General features: G+C 40.3%; 1 non-coding gene across 1 annotated transcript; it reads right to left on the bottom strand.

Moving 5' to 3' along the window:
* Window positions 1–280: 280 nt before the first annotated feature.
* Window positions 281–384, bottom strand: LOC148567280 (small nucleolar RNA R71). The gene has a single exon (XR_015882316.1). It is a non-coding gene; the product is annotated as a small nucleolar RNA R71 (small nucleolar RNA).
* Between the last annotated feature and the right edge of the window lie 7511 nt (window positions 385–7895).

Genomic DNA, 7895 nt, shown 5'->3' on the forward strand with positions numbered 1-7895 from the left:
GCTCAAGCCACAGCTAATATCACTTGTGGAAAATCATTGTTCCTTTGGAGGAAGTGCTAATGAAGACCCAAACCAACATCTCACAAAATTCCTGAGGATTTGTGACACTGTGAAGTCCAATGGAGTCCAGGAAGATGCCTATAAACTGCTTTTGTTCCCATTTTCACTTAGGGACAAAGCAGCTAAGTGGCTGGAATCATTCCCAAGGGGGAGTCTAACAACATGGGATGAGGTGGAAAGCAAGTTTCTGGCACGTTTCTACCCTCCACAAAAGGTCAATAGGCTTCGATCTGAGGTTCAGACTTTTAGACAACAAGATGGTGAAACTCTCTACGAGGCATGGGAGAGATTCAAGGACTTGACAAGGAAATGCCCACCAAACATGTTCCATGATTGGGTGCAACTGCACATCTTCTATGATGGGCTCTCTTATGAATCAAGGAAGGCTGTAGACCATTCATCAGGAGGTTCATTGAACAGGAAAAAGACTGTGGAAGAAGCCATTGAAGTGATCGAGACAGTGGCTGAGAATGAGTACTACTATGCATCAGAAAGGCACAACACTAAGGGAGTCATGGAGCTGAACCAGGTTGATACAATTCTAGCCCAAAACAAGGTGTTTGCCAAGCAACTAGCAGAGCTTACCAGGCAATTAGAAACAAAGCAAGTGGCTGCAATACACACACAAGATCAAGAGGAGGTAGGCATTGAAGGAGGTGATTGGGATGAGGCTAACTATGTGGGAAACCAACAAAGGCAATCATATGATCCACATTCCAACACTTACAACCCAGGCTGGAGAAACCACCCAAACTTTGGGTGGGGAAACCAACAAACCCAACCACAAAACCACAAACCTTACAACCACAATCAACATAACAATTCCACATACCAAAACTCCAACCAAAGATCATACCAAGCCACACAAAGCACCTACTCCCAACCACCATATCATGGCCAAAATAATCAACATACCCAACCTAATCCGAACCAACAATTTCAAGATCAATTAAACCGGATAGAAGGAATGCTTGCAACCATGAGCCAAGACATAATTGAATTGAAAGCTTTTAAGGAAGAAGTAAATTCTAACTTGCAAAACCAAGGAGCTGCCATCCAGAAGCTAGAAAATCAAATTTTGTATTTGACTAAGCAAGCCCCTGGGACAAGCGGTTCTCATGCTGCCAAGGCTATAGCAAGGGAAGAATGTAAGGCCATAACCCTCAGAAGTGGAAAGAATCTAAAGGAGATCTCAAGGGAAACCACAGAGGATGAAGCAAAGGAAAATGTGAAAGACAAAGAACAAGGACAATCTTTTACACCGTTTGCAACAAAAGAAAAAGAAAAAGAGGTCCTGAAGCCTTACACACCAAAAGCACCTTATCCTCAACGTTTGATGAAAAGTGAAAAGGATGGCCAATTCTCCAGGTTCTTGGAGATTTTCAAGAAGCTTCAAATCAACATTCCCTTTGCTGAGGCAATAGAGCAAATGCCACTCTATGCAAAATTCTTAAAAGAATTAATGACCAAGAAGAGAAGCTGGAGAAATGAGGAAACTGTGTTGTTAACTGAAGAATGCAGTGCCATCATTCAGCACAAATTGCCTCAGAAATTGAAGGACCCAGGCAGTTTCCAAATCCCCTGCATCATAGGAGAAGTCATGGTGGAGAAGGCCTTGTGTGACTTAGGGGCCAGCATCAATTTGATGTCGCTAACAATGATGAGAAGAATGAAGATTGAGGAAGCCAAACCAACAAGAATGGCCCTCCAATTGGCAGATCGAACTTTTAAATTCCCTCATGGGATAGTTGAGGATTTGTTGGTGAAAGTAGGAGAATTTATATTTCCTGCTGATTTTGTAGTGTTAGATATGGAGGAAGAAGCCAAAGCTTCAATAATTCTGGGAAGACCCTTCCTAGCTACTGCTGGAGCCATCATAGATGTACAAAAGGGTGAACTCACTCTTAGACTACATGATGAGAAATTGGTGTTTAATGTATTCAAGGCAATGAGCTATCCATCAGAATCACTAAGGGAATGCATGAGGGTTGATGTAGTGGACATTGCAGTACAAGAAACTTTTGAGGAAACAATAAAGGAAGTGGCAGAGGAGGAGTTCACCAAGGATATTGAAGTTAGTGATATCAAGGGTGCTGACACAACCATGCTAAGCATGCCAGAGAAAGTGAAAGAAGAAAAGGAAGCACCAAAACCTGAGCTCAAAGCATTGCCCCCTAATCTCAAGTATGCATACTTGGGTAGTGATGAGAGTCACCCTGTTATCATTAGCTCGGCCTTGAGCCAAGAACAGGAAGAAGAATTGATCAAGGTGCTGCAAACTCATCAAGATGCCATTGGATGGACCCTAGCTGATTTGAAGGGGATAAGTTCATCCATATGCATGCATAAAATCTTGTTAGAAGAAGATGCTAGACCCTCCATTCAAGCTCAGAGAAGATTGAATCCTGTCATGAAAGAAGTGGTACAAAAGGAAGTCAGGAAGTTATGGCAGGCAGGGGTAATCTACCCCATTTCTGATAGCCCATGGGTTAGTCCCATCCATGTAGTTCCCAAGAAAGGTGGCATAACTGTGGTGCCAAATGAGAAGAACGAACTCATACCCACAAGAACCGTTACTGGGTGGAGGATGTGCATAGACTACAGGAAGCTCAATGAAGCCACCAGAAAAGATCATTTCCCACTCCCATTCATGGATCAGATGCTTGAAAGGCTTGCCGGACATGCTTACTATTGCTTCTTGGATGGATATTCGGGCTACAACCAAATAGTAGTTGATCCTAGTGATCAAGAGAAAACATCATTTGTTTGTCCATATGGAGTTTTTGCTTATAGACGCATGCCCTTTGGATTGTGCAATGCACCTGCCACTTTCCAAAGATGCATGCTGTCCATCTTTTCGGACATGATTGAAAAATTTATTGAGGTCTTCATGGACGATTTTTCTGTGTTTGGGGATTCTTTTCCCAGCTGCCTACACCACCTTGCCTTGGTGCTTAAGAGGTGCCAAGAGACTAACCTAGTATTAAACTGGGAAAAGTGTCATTTCATGGTCACAGAAGGAATAGTCCTTGGCCACAAAATCTCTAATAGAGGCATGGAGGTGGACAGAGCTAAGGTGGAAATCATTGAAAAACTACCTCCACCAAGTAATGTCAAGGCAGTTAGGAGCTTTTTGGGACACGCTGGTTTTTACAGAAGGTTTATTAGAGACTTTTCTAAAATAGCCAAACCTTTGAGTAACTTGCTTGTCTCTGATACACCCTTTGTATTTGATAAAAATTGCATGCTAGCCTATGAACTTTTGAAGCAAAAACTTTCCTCTGCACCTATCATTGCCCCACCTGATTGGAACTTACCTTTTGAACTGATGTGTGATGCATCAGACCTTGCTATTGGGGCAGTGTTAGGACAAAGGAAAGACAATTTGGTACATGTGATTTATTATGCCAGTAAAGTCTTGAATGCTAACCAAAGGAATTACACAACCACTGAAAAAGAACTCTTGGCAATAGTCTTTGCATTTGAAAAATTTAGATCTTATCTCATTGGATCTAAAGTCATTGTCTTCACTGATCATTCAGCTTTAAAATATTTGCTTGCTAAACAAGAATCTAAACCGAGACTTATTAGATGGGTTCTTTTGTTGCAGGAATTTGACATTGAAATCAAAGACAAGAAGGGTGTAGAAAACAAGGTGGCAGATCATTTATCAAGGATACCATGTGAAGAAGGAAGCACACAAAGCACACATGTAAATGAGTGCTTTCCTGATGAACAACTCATGATAATTCACAAAGCACCCTGGTTTGCAGACATAGCAAACTTCAAGGCCACTGGGAGTTTACCTTTGGAATTTAACAAACATCAAAGGAAGAAATTGGTAAATGATGCCAAATACTTCATCTGGGACGAACCATACTTGTTCAAAAAATGTTCCGATGGCATACTCAGAAGATGCATATCCGAGGAAGAAGGAAGGGAAGTTTTATGGGACTGCCATGGCTCCACTTATGGAGGGCACTTTGCAGGAGAAAGAACAGCAGCTAAGGTGTTGCAGTGTGGTTTTTATTGGCCTACTATCTTCAAAGATGCAAAAGAATTAGTGAAGCACTGCCATGAATGCCAGAAAGCTGGGAACCTGCCAAGAAGAAATGAAATGCCACAACAATTCATTCTGGAACTTGAATTGTTTGATGTATGGGGGATAGATTTCATGGGACCCTTTCCCTCCTCATACTCAAATAATTACATTCTTGTGGCAGTAGACTATGTCTCTAAATGGGTTGAAGCAATAGCAACTCCAACCAATGATAATAAGGTAGTCATGAACTTCCTCAGAAAACACATTTTTTGCCGTTTTGGGGTTCCAAGAGCAATCATCAGTGATGGAGGAAGCCACTTTTGCAACAAACCATTAGAGGCATTGCTCCTAAAATATGGAGTCAAACACAGGGTAGCCACACCATACCATCCACAGACAAGTGGGCAAGCCGAAATATCTAACAGAGAACTCAAAAGAATCCTGGAAAAAACTGTGGGAACTTCGAGAAAGGACTGGTCGATTAAGCTAGATGACGCTCTTTGGGCATATAGGACAGCTTTCAAAACACCAATTGGAATGTCTCCTTACCAACTAGTATATGGAAAAGCTTGCCATCTGCCACTGGAGTTGGAGCACAAGGCATACTGGGCCTTGAAACTTCTGAACTTGGACAACAAAGCCGCTGGAGAAAGAAGGATGTTGCAAATTCAAGAGTTGGAAGAATTCAGAGCGGAAGCTTATGAGAATGCCAAAATTTACAAAGAAAGAGCAAAGAAGAAGCATGACAGCAACATAGCCCCAAGGAAATTTGAAGAAGGGCAAAAAGTATTGCTCTACAATTCTAGGCTGAAGCTATTTCCAGGGAAGCTAAAATCAAGGTGGTCTGGACCATTCCTTGTCACCAAGGTCTCCAATTATGGACAAGTAGAAATCATGTAAGAAAAGTCACAACGAACCTTCATTGTTAACGGTCAAAGACTCAAACATTACTTGGGAGATGTGGAGGAGAAGGACAAAGTTAAATATCACCTCAACTGAGGAAGCTGACCGTCAAGCTAATGACGTTAAAGAAGCGCTTGTTGGGAGGCAACCCAACCTGAGGTAATACCTTGTTGCTGTTTCTTTTATTTGTTTCAATAAAAAGGGTAAAGTAGTTTCTGTGCATTGCAAAGAATTAAGTTTGGTGTTTCACACCAAACAATGAATTCATGGATCAATAAGTCAAAGGGGAATGTGTGACTCTAAGTTTGGTGTTCCACCATAAAGATCAACTGAACACAACAACCTTTGAATTATATGAAAGGAACAACTATTCTAAGCAGTCACAGAAATGCTTAAAACCCTTAGTAGCAACATCATTCCAAGATAACTCAAGGATTCAAAGAACAGAGAGAAGTAAGTGGGAGACTAAGTTTGGTGTTCACACACCAATCTAAGAATCCGATACTTACCCACACATAGTTGAGCTGACCACTCAAGTGCTTGAGAAGCAAGCAACTTCATTACTCTTTGCAGGAAAGGAAACAAGAACCTTAAAGCATGAAGCAACATTTAGGAAGAAGAAGGAGAAATCAAATTGTTTCCTGACAACAAAGAGAAAACAAGGAATTTCACAAGGTGGTATTGTTCCTTGCTAATTCTTTAAAAAGGGCAAACAAAAGCATGCGTGTTCTGGTTTAAACTGTAAATGTTGAATCTTTCTGGAATGTGTAGTTTTTTTTTAGTATGTCTATTTGTTAATTGCCTTGAATAAAGTGAATGCCTAGATGTTTGGATATAACTTCACCTTCTTAAACAAGTGCGTGCCATGCTTGTTCTGTTTCCAAAAATAAAAGAAAAGTTTGAACAAAAGTAACTTGGCTAAATTAGTGACAAATCAAGTAGAATTAAGTGGTGGTATGCATGCTTGATTGTTTAGTCAGATCACTAAAATTAGAGTGTAGAATTATCATTTTTTATGTAGAAAGTGAACATTGTCTATGGATCTTGATGAATAAATGTCTTTGGCCATGAAAAAGAAAGAAAAAGAAAAAGAAAAAGCCACGGAAAAAGGCAACCAAAAAGCAAAAAAATTGAGAAAATAAGCTAGGTACCAATGGTTTGAACTTCTGAGACAAATGCCTGTGGTGTTTATGTATTAAGGATATGCTTGGATGAATAGGTTCTGAGGAGTGTTTCAACACTTGGTAACTTGGGTTAACTAACCCGGGATTATCAACCAAAAGTCCATTATCAAGAGCAACCTAAATACAAAACATTTAGTCACACAAAGAGGTGCTGGGCACCAATGTCTCAAGAAGAAATGTGAACTAAAATGCCTAAAGTGGATATGTGTAGTGCACTGATAAGAAAAAGAAAATGCCAAAGGCTTGTGCAACACATGACACTAAGCAAACAAGGAGCAAAAGAAGCTCTAAGAAAAAGAAAAGAAAAACAAAGAAGAGAAAAGTACCAAAGACATAAGAATAACAAGAGGCCATAGCAATGTTTGATGGATGCAATGAAAAAGTGATAGTCCTACCTGATAAGTATGAAAAAGTGATGCTGCAACTTTCTGCATAAAACCCTTCTGATGAACTTCAAATGCTTGCTAATATAGCCAATGTAATTGCTTTCTGTTTCATACTTTCTTCTCAAATAACTCAGGACTTGCTTAGGGACAAGCAAGTATTAAGTTTGGTGTTGTGATGCCAAGGCATCATAGGCTAGTTTCACTAGCATTTTTCTGTTAGTTTTAGTTGTTTTATGCATTTTCTTGAGCTTAAAGTAACCAAAAATGGTTAAATGAAGAACAAAGTAATGAACCATCCAAACAATATGATTTTGATGCAAATTCCATGAGTTTTAGTTATATTACTTAAATGCTATGAATGGAAGATTTCTCATGAAATTTTGCAAGACTTTGATGCAATTGTTTGGATGATTTCAGGGAAGAAGAGGCTAAGCAAGGAAGCAACAAAAACAATAAAGGAAGCTTGAATATCACATGTGGAGTTTAAGTTCCAGTTTAAGCCTAAACTGGAGCTTAAACGCCAAAATTATGAAGGATAAGAAATGCTGGGATTGAAGTTTAACCTCCAGTTTGACCTCAAACTGGAGGTTAAACGCCAGAATGAAAAGCCTCACTTAAGGAGCATTCCACGTTTAACCTCCAGTTTGACCTCAAACTGGAGGTTAAACGCCAGAATGAGTATGCCACCCAGGGAGGAGTTCAACGTTTAACCTCCAGTTTGACCTCAAACTGGAGGTTAAACGCCAGAACCAGGAAGAGTACCAGGGAGCCATTCCACGTTTAAGCTCCAGTTTGACTCAAACTGGAGCTTAAACGTGTTCGATAGCTTTTCTACTCCAGGGTTGCTCTCTCCATCTCCACGTTTAACCTCCAGTTTGACCTCAAACTGGAGGTTAAACGTGTTCGACACCTCCAGGGCCACCATTCCAAGCTTCCACGTTTAACCTCCAGTTTGACCTCAAACTGGAGGTTAAACGTGTTCGACCTCCAGGGCTGCCCTTCCTATCTCCACGTTTAAGCTTCAGTTTAACCTTAAACTGAAGCTTAAACGTGTTCGACTACATGACTCTCCAGGGCTACCTTCTTCCATTTCCACGTTTAAGCTTCAGTTTAACCTTAAACTGAAGCTTAAACGTGCTTCTACAAAAGGCCTCACTGGAAGTGTCTGGCGTTTAAGCTGCAGTTTAAGCTTAAACTACAACTTAAACGCCACTCTTGGAAAAGGTTTCTGGGCCAAAAATATTGTGATTTAAGTTAGTCTTTGAGCACAAATATTAACTTAAACTTACTTTGGTATGAAACCCAATTGAATATCATGGT

This window comes from Arachis ipaensis, chromosome B4, assembly GCF_059453495.1.
Source record: "Arachis ipaensis isolate K30076 ecotype BB chromosome B4, ASM5945349v1, whole genome shotgun sequence".
Taxonomy (NCBI): Eukaryota; Viridiplantae; Streptophyta; class Magnoliopsida; order Fabales; family Fabaceae; genus Arachis; species Arachis ipaensis.